The sequence below is a fragment of the Pleurodeles waltl genome, chromosome 11 (assembly GCF_031143425.1).
Source record: "Pleurodeles waltl isolate 20211129_DDA chromosome 11, aPleWal1.hap1.20221129, whole genome shotgun sequence".
NCBI classification, from domain to species: Eukaryota; Metazoa; Chordata; class Amphibia; order Caudata; family Salamandridae; genus Pleurodeles; species Pleurodeles waltl.
The window spans coordinates 547,820,605-547,847,927 of record NC_090450.1 but is presented as its reverse complement, the minus strand read 5'-3'; positions in this window follow the sequence as shown (position 1 = coordinate 547,847,927).

The following is a 27,323-nucleotide window of genomic DNA, read 5'->3' as shown; positions in this document are numbered from 1 at the left end:
TCCCAGGTCCATACATGATGTGCTGCTGTAGGCCAGATTTTTTCTTTGATTTCAGGGATTTATAGTTTTGTTTATTTCATCATAAAACAGGACTGTGGATCCCATGTCTTTACCAGCAGTGGAGTCTTGAATGGGTCTGAAGGCCCAGTGTGCTAGAGAGAGGTCGCCAAAAATGATTGCAACTTGCGATCCGACTTTTAGCGACCTGTCTCTGATTTTGTGACGCGAAGTATGCAGTAAAAGGTTGTCTCACAAAATCTCCAGTTGTTGGGAATTTCAGAAGGACCTGCCTGCTGACTGTTACTTAGGCATCTCTCTATTTGTGCACCTTCTTAATGGCTTACAAACATAGGGATGATGACATGCAAGGTACAGAGGACCATCATCCCTGTGTTTTTATTTCCAAATGGGAAACCTCTTTTTAAAGCAGTCCTTGTTTCTTAAATAAAAAGAAAAACAACATTTCTTATTTGGAGGAACACAAGGAAGAATAAGTAGTGGTCTCCAATGCTACTGCCTGTTACCTGAGATCTCCCAATGGGATTCATAAAGGTAAAAGCCTTTGTGAATCATTTACTACATTTTTTTCAGGGATGTACCTTAGTCAATAATGTTAGGGGTGTGTGAGTTTGAGATTTGCCAACAAGCAATGAGGTCTACCCAACTAAAAAGGATAGAGTGCGCTGGCACCACTGGATGGGGGCAATGTACAGGGTTATGAGCATTTGTTTTCAGTTATCTGGAAATGTAAGGCCAGCCAGTGAAGGGCCTCTGTGGGATAGCCTGTGCTTTGTTGTCCACCGTACTCCAGTTCACCTTCAAAGCAATGTAGGGCACAGAGGTTCAGGAGAGCAGGCTAGCCTAAGCTTCTACCTAACATCAGCAGACCAGGCTTAGAATGGGCAGCAGGTGCATGCCCTTTAGTAGCCCAGATTGTACAGTATATGCAGAAATCAGTGGCGGCCCATCCTTTAGGGCGGAGGGGCCATGCCCCCCCACCTTTTGCCCGTCATGAAGAGTGTCTGTCAGGCTGAACAAAGGTCAGCCTGACAGACACTCTCCATGTTCAGCTCAGGCAGCCAGGAGCAGACATGCGTGATTTGCGCAGACTTCTGGCTGCCTGAGCTGAACTTTGCTGGGCTGAGGAGATCACAGCTCCTATGGGTGTGACCTCCTCGGCTCAGCAAAGGTGCCTCGAGGCCCTCCCCTGGGTGACGAGGAAAGTGTCACCAATTGACACTCTCCCTGGGCGCTTCAGTTTAAGCCCTGAAGTGCCCAGGGCGAGTGTCAATCCGTGACACTTCGTTACAGAGTGGGGTGGGGTCAGCAGTCTCACTGACCCCATCCCACTCTGTGACGAGGCTGGGACTTCTGCCTTCCCTCATTGGCTGACCTAAGGTCAGCCAATGAAGGAAGGCAGCAGTCCCAACCCTCCTGGGACCTGGACGCTGAAGGTGTGTGTGTGTGTATGTATGTGTGTGATGTTTTAAATTGAATGTTTGGTGCGGGCGTGCATGTTTGAGTGTTATGAGTGTTGTTAATGGATGTGCGTGTGTGTGTGTGAAAGAATGAGTGTGTGCAATCTTTTAAAATGAATGTTTGGTGCGTGCGTGCATGTTTGAATGGTATGAGTGTTGTTTATGGATGTGCGTGCGTGCGTGTCTGTGTGTGAAATAATGAGTGTGTGTGTGTGTGTTTGTCCCACCCGTCCCCCTCCCTCCTAAAGCTGCCGGCCCCACTGGCAGAAATTCTGAACATCTTTATGACACAATGACAGGAACAGTGAGTAATTCTCACAATCAACAGAATCATCTCCAAAGCTCTTACTCATGACCCTTCATAAACATTCACCCACAACCAGAACTAACTCAGATGACTAGAAGTGACTCTGTTCACATAATAAAACTACAGAAACACAACATATAGTAAAAAAAAACACTGTTAGGAAATGTAAGATTAAGTTAAATTGTACTGTAAACCCAGACTGCATCGTTGTTATGGATTACCTCAAGGCTTTCTACAGTTGGTGTTGGAATTCGAGCATTGTTTTTGTCTGTAAAGGACATGAATTTATGACTTGATAGCGGCCAAGTTCAACTGCCACATCTTAGCCCTGATAGTTCCTGACCCACGTAAAGTCCTGCACGTGGAATACTGATGTGGATGGAGTGACGGGCTGGGGCCCAATCAGATGCATGTCCTTTACCCTGCCGGTACAACATTTTTCTAGGCCACTCTGCAATCCCAGGCTCAGTCTTAGAGGTGAGTGAGATACTGAAATCTCAAGCCGGATGCTCAACTCTGGCTCAGCTCGAGGTCCTCCTAGACTCTCATGCCCAACACAAGTTGACCTTTCATGTGGCATCTGACTGCCCCCAAGTTCTATCCTCATGTGCCAAGAATTTACAAAGAAGTGCCCTTTGATTCAAAGTCAGTGAAAGAGATACATACCTACTGGCTGAATTGCACAATGTGATACCAGAAAATCCCCACTCAAAGAAATTGTGTGATCCTAGGCAAATATTTTTTGTCACCAATCGTCCTTTTTCTTCATTATCACAAATGGGAGTACTTTCATATCTGTGATTTCAAGAAGAATTCTACTAAAGCCTCCTATATTTAAGACAAATATTTTGTAAGTTAAGATCCTAGGCCATGTACGGGATACACATGACAAGTGATTTGCCTCCGATCTCATAAGTGGCATTGTCAGCAGAGTGGAGGGAGGCATGAATATTTCTAAATTTGTAATTTAAAGTTATTACTTTTCATAAATGCCTCTAAATGTAATGAAGTAAGCTGAAGTAATAAGGTGAAATGCATCAGCATGTTGAAGGATACCCTTTAATTTAATGCGATTATATCATATTTTTGCATGATGTTTGTTGCATGATTTGCACGCCAAATAATTCTATATCTTGACTCATGCCCAGGCATTTACAGCCAAACTTGACTCTTGGCTCCATTTTGGCTCAATTCGCTGTGTTTATATTTTGGCTCACCCATCTCTGCCCAGTCTAAAGCAACAGTGACTTGAATGTCACTGATGCTGCAGACTGCTGATGCAACGGATACTGCCAGACCAAGATCGACTAATTAATTATTGAGGGTTGTTCCACCCATACCACCCTTAAATCTACATTCATCTTCCTTTAAAGTGTCAGTAACTGATCAAAGGTTTACAACTGCAACTGCAATTGCAAACTATTAATTCAATCGATTGAGACTCACAACTAACAAGAAGCAACACTTTCATGCTTCTTTCTAATTGTGATTTAGAATGGATAGCAAAAAATCTTATGGAGAGTTGGAAACATTTTTCCAACTCGAAACATGGGTTTTGTACCTAGCAGAATCATATTTTGCAGTTGCAAACCATGTGGATTTTGTGAATTATAGGGTTTGCAATTGCAAAAAGACTTTGCACATCTGGCCCTAATTATGTAAGTTGGTTTCAGTGCCTCCTGGCTGAACTCTGGATTTCCTCACTGATATTCTGAATTCTTTGACAGATCCCTTGGTCTTTCAGGTGAGTTTTAGGGATAGTGGGTGGGTGTCCTGTACGAATTCTGAGGCTTATAAATCAGTTCTTAGCTGGAGAGACATAATTATGCAAAATTCAGTGACAGCTGTCGATACGCCACACCCTGCATTATATTTCCCCTTTGAAGGTTACCTTATTTTTTACATATCTGGCACTAGTTCAAGGGACCACAAGATACCAGCTGCTGTGTTCCCTCTGCAGAGCCCTAGGCAGCTGATTTAATGGGAAAGCATCAATGTTCCACTGCCCAAACAGTGAGTTCTAATGCCCCCTAAGGACACATAGGCAGCACCTGTTACATGGACCATCTACACCCACCTAGAATGTGAAATGCAAATATGCACAGAAAATGGATGCGCCACTTTAAAAGAAAGGGCTTTGTGTTTGCAAGGATAATTCTGGCTATCAAGTCTCGTAAGGAGTTCCTGTCATGTGCTGTGTCGTTGCGCGCCGGTCCTCTGCATGGAGGTGCGGGATTAGGGTGACCAGGCGTCCCGGATTTGCCTGGACAGTCCCGGTGTTTCACCAGCTGGCCCGGCAGATTTCGGGAAATTTAGCTCATGTCCCAATTTTTAGAGAGAGTCGCCTGAAAACCGTGGAAGGTGATTTTTTTTATTTTCCAAATAAGAGGTAGTTATCAGGTGTTATCAGGAAGCAATTTCATTAATAGGCACGTTACTGGCTTTAAAAAAAAAAGCATTTTATTTATAGTCTTAGTGCCTCTTCTGTAATTCTGTGATGATGACCGCTGTCATTCTGTGCGCTCGTTTGAAGTAAAATTGTAGTCCTCGTTCTTTCTTTTTAGGAACTGTCCCGGTTTTTGGCCTTAAAATTTTGGTCACCCTATGTGGGTTAGCTGTGATTGTCTATTTCATTGGCCAGAAATATGTAGTGAGTGAAAAAAGTATGCCTTCAGGTCTAACGCGCCGCTCACAGAGTACAGACAATGCAATGCACGCACAAAACAGCTATCTGGCAAAAATGTACTTGTCTGCGGAAAGGGTTGATGACTGAGGGGCCGAGTCAGCAAGAAGCATATGAATACCAGGTCTCGCTGCTGTTCATTGCTCTTCAACCAGCTGGTTTATGGTGTCATTTCTGAGTTTCTGAAACACTGATTCATCTCGTAGTCTAACTGTCATGCCCACTGCCTCAGACTGCTGTTTTTCGGACTTTGACCTGAACAATCCTTACCTGACTCTTAAGTGCTGGTTTGCACTTTGTTCCCCTCTTGAAGTTGATGTCGCCTTTTTCAGACTCTTCCCCTTTGATTTGTGTTCATTATTACAGCTACTAACCGTCCCAGGCTATATTGTCATCTGATTGAGGCTGACCACTTGGGTGTTACTTGGACTAGGATTACCCTGTTTAACATCAAAAGAGGTTGCCTGCACTAACGCCCCTCGCTAGCTTAGGTGTCCACCTCCTCGGGTAGTCATTTGATGATTTACAAATACCATGACAGCTATATGCCTGTGAAGAATTCTTTCTCAAACCGGAAGTTGTATTACAATGTTGTTCGTTGACTCCTTTTTATGGGTTTGTTACATCAGATAACCATCATTTCCCTGTTACAGATCAGTGCATTCACAGTAAACAATCACATTCCTCTGATGATATCACTTGCAGTAGCATGTCTGTGCCTGATTTCCTGCCCTTTATTACAGAATAAGTGACCAGTCTTACAATGTCTGATAATCTTTTCTCTGCCTTGTTGGAGCTTGCCTAAGTTTCCCAGAAAACTTGACAGTGGCCTGAGTATTATGAGCAACTTGGAGTTGGCCTTCATCATCTTCCCATCCCATACTAACATCAGTTTTAACCAGGCCTGCACAAACTAAAATGTTTAGGAAGAAGTCTCCAAAACTCACAGATAAAGAGGGAGAACCTCCATAAAAGGAGCTATTTTGTTAATATCTGGATTAAAGCTGCTATCCACAATCTCCTCCAGCCCTGGCCAGTTCCTGCAGCTCAGCATGGGCTTTGAATCAAAAATCCCATCTGTTTATAAGAGTGACAAAGCCTTGAGAATTGGGTATGTGCTCAATGGAGCTTAAGCCCTGTCCAACTTTACCCAATATTTGAATATGTACTGGCACCTACATACCAGTCCGTCAGCTTTGCCTTTGTTCTGATGCTTTCTAGATGCTGTAACTGCTAGTTACACACCTCCACTAGTTTTATGATCTGTGGACCTTTCTTATCTGTTTGCACTCTAAGAGACAGATTTACAAGCCCATAGACCTGCCTTAATGCCTCCTTAGTGTAATTTTTTACGCTAAGGGGCGTTAAAGTGGCCATTTCCCCACGCCATATTTAAAAAGTGGTGCAATGCATGTATTGCGCCACTTTGCAACCCCGTGCGCCACATTATGCCTGCATCAGGCATAATGTATGAAAGGAGGGCATTCCCATGCAGGTATGCCCAAAGAAATGGCGCAGTGAAATTTACAAGAGTTCACTGCACCATTTATTCCATCATTTTTAACTCCTGCTCAGGACAGGCATTAAAGTGACGCACCCATAGGAATCTATGGGCCTCCTGGTGTTTTGCTGTACTAACCTCATCATTTTTCACACTAGTGCAGCAAAGCACCACAACAGTGTAAAAAATGTTGACTCTGTTTTGGTAACGACCACCATGGTGTTGTTAGGGTGGGCAAGGGGGATGCAAGAAAAGTGACACATCGGGACCTGATGCACCACTTTCTTGTAAATCTGCTCCTAAGAGTGGAGAAGCACGATACTCCAAACTGATTGAAGGTACCTGCATTGAGAAGCAGGAAAAGCTGGCTGTGCATGGAGTTTCAGTGCAACTTGGAGGGAGGCTTTGGCTCTTTGCTGGATGCAAGATACCTAGGATTAGTTACGGAATCTGCACGTCTCATGAAGCCACAGGACTCTCACGAGTTTTGCAAATAGTGGCAGGCATTTTGAAGTCACAGGGCATACATTACTATTACTCATTGTCCTGATTGCTGCGCCCAGCACTGTGTTGCCAGAGTTAAGGCAAATCTCGGAAACTATTTGTGATCATGTTTGGCGTGGATGAAAGATTGAAGTGTGTACAAAGAATTATTCCCAGGAATTTTTGTTTGTAGAGTTAGGGTCATATTTATACTTTTTTAGCGCCGCATTTGCGCCGCTTTTTTACGCAAAAACGGCGCAAACTTACAAAATACAATTGTATTTTGCAAGTTTGCGCTGCTTTTGCGTAAAAAAAATACACAAATGCGGCGCTAAGAAAAGTATAAATATGGGCCTTAATCTTCACTAGTAACGTACTGTTTCAGAAGATATCTTTTACGCATTATGACGTTATATTTGCACGCATTGTTATTTATATGAGAAACTGGAAGGATTCTCGTATTTTCACAGATTGTGGTTATTTTTCTTTGACAGTATTGTATATAGGTTGAGGAAGTGATTGCTTTTTGCCTGGTGAACTCTATAATCCAAATATAAATTTGTTATACAGTAGATTATGAATCTTTCATCATGAAAAAAATTCAGATCACATAGAACGTCCTTATGTCACAGAAGGTAATTGTGGTAAGAAAGAGAGGATATCTCTGAATATTGTTTCCATGTATTTCATAGACAGTAAAGGCGGTTTTGCTCAAAGAAGACAGACCTCCACCAAGCTTAGAAAACTGGAAACACAGAGATATTCTAAAACTATACCATGTGCAATGAAGACCTGTGCCAAGGTTGATAAGATATTAAAGGTCCACTGATATCTTTAGATATCAACACCCTTCCATTGAAGGCAGTGCTCAGCTGATGTTCCTGAGAGAGTGATGAGATCCAATCTCTGTGGGCCAGACCTAATAAGAGATTGGTCGAAAAAATGATTGCAAACTGTACACTGATGTTTTGCAGCATATCTCTGATTTTACAATGAATCCTATGTACAAACAGATGATTCTCAAATTCTTCAGTGGCAGTGGGACACGAAATGACTTACCTATTGAATATTAATTAAGTTGGTCGCTATTTCTGACAACCTGTGATTGATTGATTGGTTGTAGGATGGTGGCCTACGAGAAACATCAGACAACCTTCCTTGTGTTTGCATTTCTCAATGGGAAAGCTTTTTTGTGGAGCAAGCTGTACTCTTCAAAGGAAGCTGTGTTGCTTTTAAAACATATTTTTTCTATTTTGTAAAATTTGGGGGAGAAGGCAGTGGTCCACAAGATCTAAAAAGTGGAAGACTTTTTTCATAGGGGAAGGGATAAGGCACAGCTTAGTAGGAGGTGTCCAATGTGTTCCACGATGTCTCTTGGAGCTGGAGCTCATGAAAGGCAAGAAAAAAAATGATTTTCTGCAGGTAAATGTCTCCACTGGACTTGTGAATTCTTGTATTGACCTGGGACAAAGTCAGACACTTGAACGTTCTTTGCAAATGCCAAAATTGTCTAATTTTTCACATCTATACCTAAAACCCTATGAGGACAATGGAAAACAGACCCTGACAAATCTATTTGAATCTGCCTTCTGGTCACATTAACCTATCAGATTCCTAGGGCACAATCACACAACTCGTTTTTGTGTTAACTTTTCAGTTTTACAGTTGTCATCATGCGGCAAGGCCCAGAGGAGTCCGACACGGATTTTGTCTCGTAATTCAAAAGGACCACCTGGAAATTAGGCTTTAGACTTAATAAAAGCAAATAAAGAATAGTTTCTTGACATTACTGTATAAATAAAGCAGGGAATTCTCACACATTTTTTTGCATAGGAAAATCAGCAGGGACCACCATCCTGCATGCTCTGAGTAGCCACCCAGACACCATGAAATGGAATATTCCTTATGGTTAATTCATCCCATATAAACACAACTGCTGTGATTACTCCTCATAAACAAAGGAGGAGCAGTGTATGTGTGAGGGGGGGCTACCCAGACTCGTTTCTCAACAAAGTCAAGAAACGTGTTAGGGCACTCACTAGAGATAGCATTGTGTTCAAGCAACTGCGAAGAAGCATCGCTGAGAACAACCTCACCACTAAACCCATTACCACATACAATACTGCCACCAAAAAAGTTTCCAACGTAGTCAAGAAACCCTGAAATATTCAGACAGCTGATTCCACTTTAGGCCCCTTGATTCAAGAAAAAACGAATTTAGCCTTTAAAAGAGGGAACAACCTGAGGTACTTTCTAGATAAGAGTGACATTGCTACAAGGACCTCTATAGAACATGAACTTAGTGGCTTTCATCCTTGCAAGAATTGTAATGCTTGTAAGAATAGCCCTAGCAAAAGATTTCATATGGTACCATTTGGCAGAGGAGTAAGAGAGTTCAGACAGTGCTTAACTTGCAGCACACCATATACCATCTATGTTTTGGAGTGCTCTTTTAAGAAGTGGTACATAGGTAGCACCAAACATCCTGTCAAAAAGCGAATATTGGAGCAGATGCGTGCCATTGACAAGGGGGGTCAGCATTATCCCTGGGCAAGACATTTTGCTTCTGATCATTTCCATAACCGGAATCTCCTTCCATATTTTACCATTGAACAGATTCCCCCATGTGCTGGGAGCGGGCACAGTGAACTTAAACTAAGACAAAAAGAGTCTAGATGGAAAATTGATCTTGGCACTACAATCCCCAATGGGTGGAACACTGAAGAAGAACTTAGCATCCCCTTACATGGGACATAGTTCCTTTTTTCTATTTCCTTACATGTCTGTTGATTTTTTCAGTCACATTCTGCCCGCTATCTATGTCCAGTTCTAGTTATTATATCTGATGGGCATAGTGTTTTTATCCATTTTCCTTACATATTTTCCTTCTTTTTATGTTTGAGGAGAAAAGGAAGGCACTCGTTGGATGAGGCATAGCAGTGCTCATCCGGCTGGATTTCCCTACCCTTTTCTCTCCCATATGGGGACCCTACATGAAACTCGACAGATAAGACGTGATAGTTTTCTTTTCTGTTTTTTCTCTTTAGATGTTTAGATTGGTAGGTGGTTTTATGTGGGTCTTTTGCACGTTTGATAGTTGTTTTCCCTTTGTATTTTTTTCATATGCAAAGAGAACTGAAGGTGGGCCCATGTTTCTCTTTCTACTAGGACCTACACGTATGTTTATGTTTACCTGTTTGGATCCCTGGAAGATTTGTTTTGCCATTGTTATAGCTGTTCTTCGGTACTTACTCTACTTTTAATCTCTGGTGCCAGACACCAGCCAACTTGGGCAGTATTTGTTTATGGTTTCTATTATGTGACTAGGAATTTATTTTCTCTGGTTGACCCATCCTATGTGGATACAATGTGTTAGCGCACTGGGGCACTATTGCTATTCCAATGTATACTCATACTATGGGTTCTTATTTTATGGATTACTGTTTGAAGTTGTACAGCCCACTTGGGCACTATTGCTATTGCAACATGGTTCATACTAAAGGTATTTCTTATGGATTTTCCCATCACTGTCTGTTACAATTCTACCTATGATGCTCCTGTGTAAATCTCACATTGTCTATGTAATGTGCATTACCTTTTTATTGCTACACAGGTGTAATGATCGGTGTCATTATGAGTAATTCACAATTTTTCTTTGTTAAACAATGACAAAAATAATTTACTTGAGAATGATATTCCTTCTATACATACAGTCACCACTAGGTAGTTATAGTTAGGACCATGATTCCAGAGAAAAAGCATTTTTTGACTTGCCTATTTCTTTGGCGCCGTTCGACAAATCTTCACAAAAGTTTCTCAAAAAGATGTTGCTGTGATTCTTGTCAGGCATGGAAAGGTTTGGGGTCATCTGTCAAGCCGGGGCTGAGAAAAAAGGGTTGTCAAAAAGTTGCGTTTCCCATGTTACTTCTCATAGGACTTTTAGACATAACTACAGCCCAACCCGCTGGACAGATTTACACCAGATTTGGCAGAAAGATAGCTTTTGGTACACAGATTGTGCTTTCACTTGTTTGGCGTAAATTGTTTCAGAAGTTTTGAAGAAACTCAGGGAAATCCAAATTTGTATATCCATGGCTGCAGAGATTTTGTGATTATTTCGCAAATATATTGCGACTATCCATGAATTTTCACGAATGTGCATGCAAAATGAAGCGCTGTAATTGGCTGATGGCAACCTGTCTAGAAAGTTGCAACCCACATTTTATTTCATGGGGCACAGTCCCCGGGGGTAAAAATCCTAATTGAAAGTGGTATAAAGGGTCAGGGTGAAAGTACCCTGACCCCAGGGGTGTGGTGGAGGTGTGTTTCAGGGCAAATTATAGATTTAAGATAAATTCTTGTCACCATGCATGATATTCTTGAGAATTCAAGAATTTCCACAAATTGTCACAAATTATTCACAATATGTTCGTAAATATAAAAAAAATTGAAAGAAAAAACAGACTCATTCATACACTAATTTATTCACTCATACATGCACTCAGAGACTCATGCGCCCACTCACACACCCACTCAGACACTCATGCACCCACTCAGACACTCATGCACCCACTCAGACACTCATGCACCCACTCAGACTCACACACCCACTTTCAGACCCAATCAGACAGTCACACACCCACTCACATATTCACTGACAGGGACAGGCCCTGTGGCCCACCTTCACTGTGGCCAAAGGCTGGGCGTGGCGCAGGGTTGGGTGGGTACAAGGGTTGGGCTGCAAGCCAGGCATTGCGACCAACCCCTGTCGCTCATGGTCGAAGGCCATGCGCACAGAGGGGTTTATTCTAACTTGGGAGGAGGTGTTAATCCGTCCCAAATGTGACGGAAAAGTGACGGATTTACCACCAGCCGTATTACGAGTCTATTATATCCTATGGAACTCGTAATACGGCTGGTGGTATATCCGTCACTTTACCGTCACTTTTGGGACGGATTAACACTCCTCCAAAGTTAGAATAACCCCCAGAGTTTGGAATAAAATATAGTAATTAAAATTTCTTTACATTACACAAATATAGAAATTCACTGAAAAAACAAAGGTTAAAGGGACCATGTAGTTAGGGTCTGAATGTACTCGTACAAAACCATCGAAATTCAGCAGTTATAGTTAGAGTTCTTTCAAGTAACTATAAGTCACGCCATAGGGTAACTATAACTCGCGCCTTCACCATGCACAGATAATTACTCCACATAAAATATCATTGATGAGATCTTGTATGACATATTTGCTGTTATCACTGAAACATTTACAATAAAAGTATTGATAAGAAATCTGTGCATGGCAAGGGTCTGAGTTATAGTTACATTAGACCTTCCATAATGGGATGGAAGAGAGAGAGAGAAAGAGAAAGAGAAAGCAACAAGACTGGGGGGGGGGGGTGCCCGACATCCCCCGCGCTCTTAGCCGACTCCTCATGTCCTGTGGGAGGCAGCATTCCTACCGCAAGCAGGGAGCTGCTTGAAATAGCAACTTCCCACTTGTGGGAGCAATGTTTTTAGCTGTTTCCCTGCATGCATATAAAAACTCTGCTTTCTGCAATATGGAGCTGTTTGACAGCTTCCTCTTGCAAAAAGTGGAGTTATGTTTACTTCTGCTTGGTAGGAGCGGTTAGCAGCTATGTCCCAGGGATGAGCAGCCCGGAAGATAGCAGGAGCCAACCTTGGGGGGTGGGGGTGACAGTCCCCAGAGCTATGTATGGCTCCACGAGGGGGACCATGTGGCCCCCCATCAAACATTGTATTTGCACCAAGGTGGTAGTGGTCCACCGGGTGAGGGGTCCCTAGGGGTGTAGGGGGGCCATGCAGCCCCCAACATACAATTAAATCTTTGCCCCAGGGAGGTGGCCATCCCCTGGGTTGCGGGGGGCATGCAGCCCCCCACATACAATTCAACATTTGCCCTGGGTAGGTGGTGGTCCCTGGTATATTGGGGGAGTCCACAGGTCCTTCCCCATATAAAAAAAATATTTTGCCCTGGGGAGGTGGTGGTCCCCGGAGCTGCAAGGGAGGCCAGAGGGCCTCGCCCCCATTAAAAAATTGTTTTGCTCCAGGTAGGTGGCAGTCCCTGGGGTGTGGGGTGCCACGTGGCCTTCCGCATTATTTTTTCTGATCACCCCAGGGAGGTGGCAGTTACCAGGGCTAATAGAAGCCCTGGAAGAGGGGGTCTCCCTCCTTTTTCAATGCCCCCTGGACCTGCCCCCCTCCGGGGGCTTCATGAAAACAAGTGTACAAAACCATGCTTGTTTCTTTTTTTAAAATTTTTGACCAGATCTGAGGATCTGCCACTGCTCGTGGTGAAACCACATTTTTTCAAAAGGGCTTGACAAATCACTCCAAAAGTTCCCAGATACAACAAGATTCTCTGGAACACTTTATTTGGAGAATTTCATGAAGATTCATCACATGGCGTCAAAGATATAGGTTAGTCTAAAAAATGCTTTTTCAATATGATCATTGCCCTGACTGTAACTACCTACTGGCAACGGCCAGTAGGTTTTTTATATATATATATATATATATATATATATATATATATATATATATATATATATATATATTTATATATATATGTATATATATATATACATATATATATATGTATATATTCATACATATATATATATATATATATATATATATCGTACAAGAAAGAGGTCCTAATTGCGGTGCACTTCCACAGGCTGGTGCATACGTTAGGGACGGACATTCCCTTATTTAATTGTTCAAACAATCAATTGTAAACAATTGTAATCACATTGTACTCCAGGAGAGTAATCTGTTTTATTGCAAATATATACAACACCAACACCAAAACCACTAGCAAATATATATATATATAGAGATATATATATTCACTGAAAAAAACAAAGGTTAGAGGGACGTTATAGTTAGCCTCACATTTTAAAAATACAGAACCATAGAACCTTATAGTTATACTTATCTGAAGAACAATGCGTTATAGTTTGTTAATATAAGTATAACTATAACTATTACTTTTATCTATAACTACTGAATTTCTATGGTTTTGTATTAGTGAAATATCAACCTAACTATACCGTCCTTGTAACCTTTGATTTTTGTCAGTGAATATATACTTATAAAGTAAGTTTTATATATAAATATATATATATATATGTATGTATAACCTTCTGATGGTCGCCGGTAGGTAGTTATAGCTTTTTTTGTTTTGCCATTTTCTTTGGTGTCATTTGACAAATCTTCACAAAAGTTTCAAGACTAGTTTGACACTCACTTCAGGTGCTGTCTTGGCAGTTTCGGGGTGATCACTCAAGTGAGGGGCCAAGAAAAAGGGGTTTCCAAAACACATTTTTCCCAGGCATTATCCAATAGGGTCTTTAGACACGACTACAGCCTGAACTGCTGAACGAAATTAGGCCAACTCTGGCAGGAAGCTAGATTGAGTGAGAGCAGGTAGAACGGTTTTTTGTTGTGGTAGGTGAATGGGGACAGATATGCTCCATCTATAGAAGAGAAAAACGTGTTTTTCATTTTTATTGTCTCAAAACTGCACTTGCTGTACTCTCTAATTTATACTGTTAAGCAGATAAAAAAATCATACAAATATAAAGGGAGACATATTCAGAGACATAAACAACCACTTGTATATTGATGTACACATATAGAATTTAAGTACATAGGCTGTAGTAAGAGATGTCTTGTGGATGTAATATTCTGAATGCAATATGTAGTTTTCTATATTTATGATATAGATTCTTATGTATATAAATTGTGGTTTAAATATGGTTTAGGGTACTAATTGTGACAATAGTTTTATTTTTAAGTTCACTTGGCATTAGAAAATGTGTTTAAGTAGGTTTATACTGTCTGTTGTGAGAAAAGGAAAGTCACCCATTAAGGGAGATGCATGTAGACTATAGAAGAGAGTGTATTTTTATTAAAAGTTGAAACATGTTGTTCTGAGTTTTATTGACTGAGGTAAAAGGTTGTAGAGGCCTATGCCCAGGGTATATATGTACTCTACTAGAACATATGGTACTTATACAGCTAATAAGGAAAAGATAAAGTCAGTCTCATTACAAGTGAAATAGTGATAAAATAGCTTGTGTATTCACCAATGCAGATACTAATATACCAAGCCACATACCAAGGGTCACACTGATAAAGTCAATAACACAATCAGGGACCCACTGATGCACACACTGACACACCTAGGCACACACTGATTTATACAGTGACACATCCAGGCACACTCTCTTACATATACTGATACATGCAACTATGCATGTACTGACAGATTCAGGCACACATTGGTGCATGCAGTGACACAGCCAGGTGGACGCTGATGTATTCAGAGAATCATTCAGATGTGCACTGATGTATACATTGAGACACCCAGGCAGAGTGAGATGGATAGAGTGACACTCACACACCTAGGGGCACACTGATGTATACACTACCACACACAAGTACACACCAATGCATACACTGATGCACTCAGGCAAATATACATATATATACTGTGGCACTTAGGAGTACAGTGATATATAGAGGTATATGGGTAGGTAGAAACTAATATATACACTGACAAACTGAGGGATATATTGATGCATACACTGAGCCAGATAGCTACACACTAATTGATAGACTGAGATGCCCATGTATACAGCTATGCAGAGGCTGATATACCCAGTCATATGGTGATATATATATATACTAATGCACCCAGTCCTGAATAATGTCAGACATCTTTATTACATAAAGTAAGAGAGTAAGTGAGACACATATCCATAGAGTGACCCATGTGGGTGGACATTAATCCATATAGAAAAGCTGTGAAGAAGCCAGTGATACATATATAAATATTGTTTATATTGTATTTTCTGTATTGTGAAAACATATAAAAACAACTTTTCGAAATGTAATTGTGACAAGGCATTTGTCAATACTAACTAAATGTAGTAGTCAATAGAAATTGATTTTTTTTTGTATTTCTTTTTCTTTTCAACTACTCACGATGTATACGCGACAACAATTTTTTTCTTCAAAGAAGTGACAAATTCCAATTCTGACAGGGGACTTGGAAGCACTTATGACTTTTTTTCAAAAATTTAATTCTCTTTTCATTGGTTTGTCAAAAGACACAGTTTTATAGTCCAGAAGAGTTAAGTACAAAAATCGCTCAGATAGAATTTCAGTAGTAGATGAGAAAGAGCAATCTTCACACTCATGATTCCATGTATAACTGAGTCAAAATATATCACCAATATTCAAATTTTCTTCCTTCTAAAATTCCAAGGATCGCCATAAGAAATTCCTGTGCATCTTGCCGAGCATTTAGAGTAAATACTATAGATCCACTGTATTTATCTACTAGCCCTCGAATTCCTGAAGCAGATTGTTCTGCAGTTCTGTTTTGAGATAACCATAGAAGACAAGTAAAAAGTGCTGTACACAATGTATTCCATGATTTTTCTTGGATAGCATTTACTACATGTGGGAGATGAAAGAGAACATTGACAACACAATTAGCTTAGTAATTAACACCAGTAGTGTTATCCAACTGGAAACTAACAATGTCTGCATCCTTTTCTATCTTTTTTTTCTTTACACCTTCTTCTTTAGGCTTCTAACTTGTTAGAACATAGGAGCATATTTAAGAAAAGTGGTGTTGCACACAGTGCAACACCACTTTTCTTGTGCCCTTTAGCCCTCCCCTAATGCCACCATGTGTGCACCATATTTAAACTATGGTGCAGTATGGCGGTAGTTAGGGGACAAGCATCAACATTTTTTACCCTAGTCCGGAGCTTTGCAGGATTAACGTAAGAAATGTTGATGCTAATCCTGCAAAGCTAATTGAGGCCCATTGTAATCAATGGTGTGCCTCCTTTTAAAGCCTGGTCTCAGCAGGCATTAAAAGTGCCAAACAAATGACGCAAAGAAATCTGTTAGTTTTAATAGCTCCATTTTTTCATCCCTCCCTAATGGGAGAACGCCCCCTTTGCATACATTATGCCTGGCGCAGGCATAATATAGCGCTAACGGGTAAAAAGTGGCACAACGCAAGCAATGAGCCACTTTGTAAATATGGCGCAGCATTTTTGGCCTTGTAATGCCACATAAACGTATAAAAAAATGGCACTAATGTATTGTTAGAATGGTGCTAGAGGCTCTTACACATGCCCCATAGTATCTTATTTTCATAAACAGTGTGCTGTTCTAAATGAGGAACATATTTACTTCTTAACCTCTTATACTCTGTCACACAATTTACGTCTGCACTTACCTTTTTTCATCAATATCTATTAGAAATAAGCTATCGTTTGAACTCTTGACAATGCCACATTCGACATTCCTTCTTTTAAAACTGTACTTCCACTATTAATAAATGTAGTTTCAACACTTAGGCCTTGGGATTTGTGAATTTGTAGAGCACATGCAAGACAAACTGGAAACTGTTTTCATCGTACATACAAATCTTTCACAAGCAAAACCGTACAACATATCGTCCAAGTCGCTTTGACTCATCAACCTGATCAAACTTTATAACCAGAAATTCAACCTCATTACGGTTTCCGAAAATAAAGAAAGTCAACAATTTTTCCCATGGCACCATTTACCAATCCTTCTTCAACTTTTAAATTACGTCTTAAAATTATTCTACAATTCTTGCCGAAAGTAAAGACTTTTCTAATCAAGCAGTCTTAGTAGTCCATTTTTCCAAACAGTCCAACTTTTCTTGAAATCTTTCACTAGGTAGTATAGTTACTCCTCGGTTTTCCATTTGGTCAACAGCAGTAATCTCCAAAATGTTTTCATTTTCTAGTTTTAGCAACTCCTCTTTAAACATTACATATTCTTGTAGTGTGGACATCAAAGAAACCATATGCTTTCCCTCTTTGGAAAACGTATACATCAGCTCAGCTGGTATCTTGTTAGAGGGAAAGAGATCCTTTATAAGTCAGCTTTTCAACATTAATTTTGCCTCCTGTGTGAGAACTCCCACTCTAATTTCTTTTAGAATGTTTTCATAGTGCATGTCAGAAGCTTGACACATATTTTTCACAAATTCCTTGTATTCAAAATATTGCCAAATGTTAACATTGTCAATACTTCCTAGTGAGTTTTGAGTGTCATCATGTGAGAGAGTTTTAAAAACCAGCTGTCCTTTTACAGGAGTTAGTTATAGTAGGTCTCCAAAAACGTTTTCCTCCAAACAAGATATTATACTCTGATTTTAATATCTCTTACATTCGCAGGTGAACAAAAGCAAACATAAAATTTAAAACCATGCTTACCTCATCAGTAATCAAAAATGTCCTCCTCTTCAAAACTCTTGCTATCTCATGACACGCTTCCCCAGATAACGTGATGTATTCCAACTTATTATTATGTTCTACAGGTAGTATTAGTAGTCTGTGTAAAGTTATTCCCTTGAAGTTGTGTGTAGCTGATCTAGTAGGTGCAGTTACTATACATGATAAGTTGGAATCTGTAATTTTCTGCAAGTAAGAAGAGATAACCTTAATTGAAAGGTGTTTTCCATTACCAGCTTGACTACTAATGTCTAATAGAATTGGCTGAAATAATGAGCAACTGCATTCTTTTTTGTCATGTCATAATCCATGTTTTATTTTTTCTTTTACTTCAAAAGTAAATATCTTTCTGCTCATTGTTTAATTGTTCAACTAGCATCTAGATCTTCTGAATCCTGTCTAGCTTGTTTCAGGGCAGTTTCGACTTCATTCATAGCTATTGCAGCTTTGTTTTCAATAATAGGTTTTCCAAGCGGATCTTGACTTGAAGGTGCTCAACTCTGGCTGCTTTGAGAACTAGCCTTTGAAATATCAGCAGCAATATTTACTTCTTCCTTTGTCTCCTCATTTAACATTTGTAAGTAGTTTTTAAACATGAGACACGGAATAGTATATTTTACAGCATTAAAAGATTCCACATATCAGTCACAATTTCCAAGTCATTCCAATTCATTGTGTCTTGGTTTCAACAGTTAAAGAAGAGCTAAATAGAAAAATTCAATTTTTTCATCAGCTTGACACCTAAGTATTCAATGGTTAATTAAACTTTGTTTTTCATGTTTGACTAAACACCTATAACATCTGTGAACTGCAGACTTTCCTGCTTCTATATTTTCTGTAACATTTCTTTTATATCTGTAAGTTTGAAGAATTTCATAAAGGCGTTTGTCTTCTAGATGGGTATTTCTTTTTGGATAGTATGTATCAAACATATTCAATTTTACAAAATCTGTACTGTCAGGCTCAACCTCTGCCTGTTACTGAATTTCAGGGAAAGATTTCAGTATTCTGTTTCTTGTACGAGATAGGCCAAGGCTTACCCAGACTACTCCTTTTGATTTTGAGAAAACAAACTTGCTGAACGAAGTCTATCACATGCCTCAAAGGACTCCATTTCTCTATGAGAAAGCTTTTTCAGGCTGAAGGAATACATTTTCTTGCTAAGTGCAGAAAGCTCCTCCCACATCTCCTTCATTTCACTTTTTTTTCAGATTTTGTAGTATGTGATGTAACATATCGAGCCACAGCAATGGAATTGTCTGAAACAAATTGAATGGCCACATTAGCATATCACATATTTAAAATGAGTGGATTGTAATCATTGATATATTTTATACTCTTTTGTTCTTTTTAAGTTATATGCCTTTTCTGGCAATTTCTTCATCAATGTATGTCTCAGCGAGGACAAAAAACTGTTAACAGGCTGTGGGAATCCAAATCAACATCTTGTGCAAAAATGTCCTTTGGATCTGTATGTACGACAGCAATATTTTCCACATCTATGTGTTTGGAAACACAATACTTGCTCGCACAGCCCTTTTTCAGCAGATTGTTTTGGTATGCTACATTTCACATATTCTTTTTTCTCAACATAGTAGCAGGCACTAGGTATGGCTGGAAAAAGGCCATTATCAGGCTAACTATAAGATATAGTGAACCTTAACATTACTTCCTGCAATGCAAATGGAATATCAAATGGGCAGAAGTACAGGGCAATGTTAAAGTGGCTGAGATCATTCAATACTGAAGTCATTTTTTCCAAGAAACCTATCTAAAAAGTAATAACCCCAAAGTATCTATCCCAAAACAGTACTCAGTAGCCCTATTTGCTTCCTCTGGGCTGGCAGTAAGAGGGGTGGCAATATACTTGAGTAATAGAGCCAATTGAATAATTAAAGAGGTTATTAGAAACCCCAAAGGGAGATGGATCTGGCTAAAGGTCATACTGTCAGGAATTCAAATTAATCTGGTCAATTACTATAGGCCACTCACAGATTAACTACAGCCACTAGTACAACTTTATAATATAGCGATGAGTGCCATAGGCCCCTTTAGTATTGGAGGGGATTTTAACAATATTCAAGATATTATACTAGATACCTCTAATCGGGGGAAGAGACAACTAAAACCAAAACTAAAAGAATTTTGAATACAACAAAAAACGATCTTCAGTTAAGGGATCATTGGTGAGAAGAGTACTCAGCAGCCACCCAAAATAATTGCTTTTCACACTGCTATAAAACAGCCTCACAAACAGATTTTTTCCTAGTGTCTCGTACATTGAAGTATGTTGGTCAGCATATATGGGCAAACGCTTTTTCTAACCATTCAGCGGTCATGGTGACAACAGAACTAGAGGTGGCTAGCAAGGAGGGACCCAGATGGCAGTTCAGTAGATCCTAACTTAGCAACCAGGTGTTGTGCACAGATATGAGAAAATTCCTACAGGAGTTCTTTCAGTTTAATCAGAATTCTGCATCTTTGTTAAAAGTTTGAGAGGCTTTCAAAGTTACAGCAAGGGGTCAGATTATTTCCTTCAAAGCATTGCAGACTCAACAGCGTGAAATTGAAATAAAAAAACTTCAGATGACTATAGATAGGGCTACAGATGCTTGTATGAAAACAGGGGGCAGGAAGAGGCCAGGTGTAATCTCATTCAAACGAAGGCTAAATTAAAAGATTTCTTTATCTTTGAAGAAGCAGCTAGGGCCTACCAGCAACATGTTTATGAGGAAAGTCAACAAATAGATAAATACTTGGCTTGACCACCTGTATAAAACACAAAAGGCAGAAAATACATCAAATTCATGATCCCGTGACAAGTGCAATCATTACACATGAGAAGGATATTGCTCGGGTATTTATGTTACATCACTCTAGAATTTATGAGATTAATTACGCAGTTTTACTTGCACAGATAGAGCGGTATTATAAGCTAATTCTGCTACCAAAGATGCCATTAACTGTTCAGAGGGAATTAGCACAGAAGATTATGCTCTCTCAAATAAAGGGAGCCATCCAGAAAATGCCAAGTGCAAAAGCTTTTAGTGGAGATGGCTTTCAAATAGAATTTTACAAAGCTTTCTGTGAGGAGCTTTTGCCGTTCCTAACAGATTTATGCACAGCCATATTCGAGGGTGTAGAAATACCTCCAATATTTAAAGAATAAACAAAAGTCAGTTTCTTAAAAAAAGATAAAAGTCAGCTGAAACCAGATTCAAACCGCCCAATAAGCCTGCTCAATGCAGATTATAAAATCTTAACAAAGGTCTGGGCTACTAGGATCATACCGCTTGTGCAACAACTGATATAAAAAGATCAAAATGGATTTGTAGCTGGCAGACTGATGTCATCCAATACCAAATTTTTAAGACAGGCAGTCGAGTATTTTTCTTTCAATACAATCCCTCAGGTAATGATAACATTAGATGCAGAGAAAGCCTTCGATTTAGTGAACTGGGAAGCCTTGCTATATTGCCTGATCAAATTCGGCTTCCCCTCGCAATTCACGACGATGATAAGAGAGTTATATCAGGGTGCCCATGCCAGAATTGTTATCAACTCAAAGGTCAAAGGCCCAATTCAGATCAAAAGGGACACAGGGTTGTCCTCTTTCCCCTATAATGTTTGCCTTTTTGATCAAATCTCTGGCTCATATAATACGCAGCTCGAGCAAAATTATGGTGCCAATAAGAGCTATGCCAAAAATTAACCTCTTTGTTGATGACATTATTTTATATTGAAAACCAGAGATCTACAATGTACAAAGAGTGATGGATAAAATCAGTGAGTTTACTTGTTGGAAAATGGGTTATTGGTAGGGCAGGTAGGTACCTACACCTAGCAACAAGCCACAAACCTCCACATAAGTACAGTTAGGTCTCAGTAAATTAATCCCAGCTCTACCCTTGGTAGCTTGGCATCGAGCGTCAAGGCTTAACTTAGGAGACAAAGTGTAAAGCATTCAGATATCACAAAACAGTAATTAAATAAAACACAGGAAACAGTTTAAAAATCCAAAACCAATTTATAAAAATAGCTTATATTTTTATCTTTAAAATGACACAAAAACGATTAAAATCGGTTCAGGGGAACCGGAGATATGAATTTTTAAAGTATTATTATTTTCTAGCGCTTAGAAACAAAAAGCGCCAATCGGGTCATCTGGTTGCACCAGGACCGGGGCAAAGTCAAACTTTCAGGCCGACCGCGATGGAGCCCTGCTCGGCTACAAGTCGCGGGAGGCCTCGGTTAAAAAGTTACCTTCTGACTAAGTCTCTTTTTGAAGTTTTTCTTCACCGGGACGAACCTGCCAGTTGAATCCGACCTCCTGGAGCCCTTGTCCGGATACGCGATGTGGGTTTCCTCGGTGGAGACTTTTACCTTCGGACTTAGTCGTTTTTTCGAGATGAAAATCCTTCGACCGGGGTAAACCTGGATCTTGATCCGACGTCCGTGGAGCCCTTCTCGGATACGATGGCTGGAAGGTCCCGGTCAACTTTTTACGTTCGGACTTAGTCTCTTTTTTGGATGTTTTTCTTTACCGGGACGAACCACGAAGTCAGGCCGGGTCGCGGTTGAGGCAAGCCGGCTAGAATTTCCGCGTCGGGTCGGTCACTTTATGGAGCTTTTTAAAAAAAAATCTCCAATCTTTTCCAAACTTCTGGGGCTTCACCCAGATGTTCTTTTAAGGTTCTTTTGGGGTCCACAGCTCACCCCAAGGGTCCAGAAGTTCTGTGATGGTCCTTGGGGGGTGCGGACTTCAACTCCCAGAATGCACCTGGCGCAAACTCCTTTTTGGCCACTGGACAGTGGTCAGCTGGTCGCTTTCTTCAGGAGTTGGTGCAGGGGACTCTGGTTTAGCAATTTTTCACCTGTAGCAAACAGGGAGTCCCTCCTTGAACCAGTTGAAGCCAGGCAAAGTCCTTCTTGTGGTGAAGCCCAAGTGTGCAGCTGGTGCAGTCCTTCTGAGTGCAGGTTCCAGGTGCAGGCCAGGGGTCCAGCAGGGCAGTCCTTCTTCTTCTTTAGTTCCTTTCTTGTTGAATTCTGGAGGGGATCTGAGGTGTGGGTGCAGGTCTGCCAGTTTTATCCTTGCTCCTGGGTGAAAAGCAGGGGGGCCCTGGTTCTCCAATCAGGGACAGGGTCGTCCCCCTGTGATGACCACTTCCTGGGAAGTGTGGCAAAAATCCATCCCAGAAGGCAACAGTCTCTAAAAATCCAACATGGATGAATCTGATTTTTGGAGGTTACATCTGGCTGAGCCCACCCACTGGTGTGGCTAAAAATCATAAACACACCCCTCTCCTGCCCTCTCCTAATCTAATCAAGGGGGCACCTAATTGTCTGGGGTTGCAGGATGTGGGGGTGTTGCTGGGTGCTGCAAATGTCCTTCTCTGCCTTTGAAGACCAGTTTGGCAGCCCTCCCCCTTCCTGCCTCACCATCTGCTGAGGGGAGATTCTCTCCCCCAAGCACATTCCTTTGTGTGAAGTCAGGCCACTTCACACCTCATTAAAGTAGCCTGGCAGAAGCTGCTGCAGGCTGGCCAATCAGAGCACAGCAGCAAAAACAATGCAGAGCTGAAATTGGCAACTTTTTAGGTAAAGTCTAAACTTTTTACCTGAACTGGTTATATTAAATCCAACAACTGGAAGTTGTGGGATTTATTATAAAAATCAATTTGATACCAAATTCTTGGTATGTAACATTTAAGGAGACTTTAAAATTTAAAATAAAGTCTGCCCATTCTAGCCTATGAAGGCCATTTACTTCAATGAGGGAAAAACGAATTTGGCTGTTTTTACCTCACCAGGGCTTATAAATCTATTTTTATAAAGTCCCTGCTTATAGTTACATGGCACCCAGCCCTAGGGGCACATAGGGCACACCTTAGGGGTGACTTATATGTAAAAATAAGGTAGTTTAAGACTTTGGAAGTACCTTTAATTCCAAAGTCGAATTTGCATATAACTTTGGGCAGGCTTGCTTTTAAAATGACACTGGGCACCTCAGCAATGCACCTAGGTGTGCTCCACCTATGCTGTGGTCCCTAAACCTACATGCCCTACCATATACTAGGGACTTATAGGTAGGTTAACTTAGCCAATTATAATTAGCCTAATTTGCATATCCATTTTACACAGAGCACAGGCCCTGGGACTGGTTAGCAGTACCCAGGGCACCATCAGAGTCAGGAAAACACCAACATAAAGTGGAAAATGGGGGCAAAAAGTTATGGGGCCTCTGCAATCAGCCCCAGTTTCTCACATTACTCAAATAGGGGGCTATAAGATTAACAAAAGTAAAACAGAGGTTCTCCAATTTAAAGCAGGAACAGAGAATTTCCATCCTGGCTTGCGAAAGCAAACTAATTCGTCTGAACCCATCAGGTATTTGGGAATACATGTCATGAAGCATTATGGACATGTGTTTAACCTAAGTTATGCCAGGATGCTTGAAAAAGTACAAACACTTTTGGATGGATTGAGGGTTCTCCAATTGACTTTGATAGGGAGAGTCTCCTTAAACAAGAAGTCAATTCTTCCGCTTTTCCTTTTTTTATTCACTAATGTACCAATAAGAATAAATAGCTTCTATTTTTGCAAATTGGATTCCATGATACAAAGGTTCATATGGATGAAAGAAAACAAGGGTAAGGCTCTCAATTGTGTAGCTCAACAAACACCAAAGGGGCTTGGCACTTCCTAACTTTCAAATATATTATCCGGCCGCATTGCAGGATACATTGGCACAATATCTCCATAACAAAGAGACCCTGGAAATATTTTTGGTTGATAGAATGATCGCAGAGTCAGCAATAAGTCCCCAGCATTTATTAAAACCGCTAAACTTCCGAAAAAAACAGGATATAAGTATATTCACGATTTTAGTAAAAGAGTAGAGATTTTGAATAAAACATTTCAAATACTGTCAAGTTATACTTATTGACAATTACAGGAGTGTAAAAACTTTGGCTTAAACCTTTCAGAAACAGTGATAGCTCAATGGAATAGTAAAGGGTTCAAGGAGGTGGGTGATTTCCTTCCAGGAGGTAGATATATAACTTGGGAGAAGATCACAATAAGGTTGGAGAATATGGCAACTAGACTCTTTTTGAGCTTTTTATAGATCTCCCATTTTCTTAATACTAACATACCAATGGCAGGCAACCAAGAACACCCGACATGGAGGGCTCTAATTAGGAGTAAATTAGTGGGTATAGGAAATTGGTACAGATTGCTAGTGGATCGTTCCACATGTGAATTAATCACAGATTTTAGGGATAACATTTTCAAAACAACACAGTGTGTAATTACTAACGAAGACTGGAGAATAATTTTGGAAGTTGAGTACAAATCTTTGAGGGCAGCCAACTATAAAAGAATGTCTTTCCTCTCTAGATGGATGCTTTACTACACTCCTGAGACGATACATAGACTATTTCCATTAATTCCTGATCAATGTTTTTGCTGCCATCAGGATGGGAAGGGGAATTGGCTATATATGTTTTTTAGAAGATCCCAAATTAACCATCTTTTGGTTGGCGATATACGAGGTAATAAATCATAGTTCTAACTTTCGGATTGAGGTGGTGCCAAGTTTAGTTCTGTTTGGAATATCTGAGAAATCAAGTCAACTAACTAAATATCAACAATATTTTATTAAGATTGTCTTTGCAGTAGCTCAGTCGCTAATACCGCAGTATTGGCAGACTCAAACGATTCGTACACTACAGAACTGGTCGAATATGATGCTAAGAACTAAGAAATATGAGGAAGTGTACTCAAAACACATCTGGAGTATACAAAGGTTTACAGCTATCTGGCAGTATTTAGTGGTGTTGTAAGCCAACGTAAAGCTATGTAACCAATAGGAATACCGAGAGTCGAAGTAAAAGTTGCTTGTTAATACTATGTTAACATTATATAAAATGATTAGCTAAACCTGGTTGTTTTTACGTATTGGGAAGTGACTACAGGATTGTTGTGAATATATTGCTGATTCTGCAATCAAGTCAAACACAGCAAATATTTTATACAAATACAACTAATCGACCAATATGAGGGGATTAGTGAAGGTAATAATGATGCGACCATCTGAAGTAAATTAATTATTATTGCTGAATGCTACTTATGTATAGTTCTTGTTCTGTTTTGTAATATTTATACCTGAAATGAAAATAAAATTAAAAAGAAAATGTTCTATAATGAACAACACAGGCCCATCAGTTACTGATCCAAATTTTGGTGCATCTTTTATTCACATTAGCACATGAATATGTGGAGCACCTCTTGCCTGGCATGCTTTCTCCCAAAAGAAATCAGTTTCTTTTCCTAGAGGAGAATTCGTCTAGTAGCAGATAAAAGCAAGAATGGCTTGAAATCTATTGTTAAACTATCTACACACATTAGCAGGACCTAATGTACACTGCTCTACAGGTGTTTTTACATTAATATATTGAATATTAGAGTTTGCTTTTTAGGAATAAAATTAGGTAATCCCATGCATACTCTGCAGAACTCAAAGTTAAAAACCATCTTGGTGGACCTAGGTTTCTGAGCATACATTTCAGTTCTCAATGATGCCGGAACCAATATTTATTGGTTCCCCGTAGGCACGCCATCAAATTCGTCAAGTTGCATTCTAATTTCACATCCTTTTCATTAACTTTATTTACAAAGACTCTTGCAGATATATTTTGAAGACCAATTCCTGTTTTTAGGACGTGATTCACCACATATGAAAGTCCAAACAAGTCACTCTCAAAACGTAGATGAAATATATATGGAATACACTGTCTAAATCTTGAATTTTCTGAATATAATTATGTTGATCTTTATTTAGCTGCTGGTATTTGTATGGGTCAATCATCATACCAAACTCCTATTCCAGAAGGAAACAAGTGGAGAAAACAGCGAGCCTCTAAACCTTTTTTACCACACAGTCATAGGAGCTTCCTTAGCTTGCTTCATTTGGAAAAGGCCAATAGCATCTCAAATTACTTTCTTAGAATGTAATGGATGGATGCTATAGTGCTCATAAATGTGTTCTGCTTGGGATGGATCTACTTTTTCTATTTGGCCACACCCTGACAAAGTGCCATCATCAACATCAGGTACATCAAGTTCAACATTAACCCCTTTGGTGTGGGACACTACCTCTCTGGTATGGGTCACGACCAGTGTCCGACACCAGTTTTGGGGTTAAAAAATCCTCAGGTGCGATTTTCTTTTTTTTAAATAACCCCGAGAGAACTTCCGTGTTTCCCCCCGCCCCGTCACCCGCCCTGCGGAGAGGGTGGCTATTGAGAGATGAAGGGCACTTTTGCTGGGTGATAGTGAGGGAATCCGAGGAGGAGGACATGGGAGTGGGAGCACCAATAATGATTGTTGGACTGAGCGCCAGAGGTGCTAAAGACTGTGATGATTGGTATATGACAAGGTGTTTTTTGAGTGTCTTGAAAGAATGTGCTGATTGAACGAAGAAGCGAAGGTAAGGTGACCTCTACTATTGCACGTATCACACACACACCAGCAATTTTGTGACTGTCTA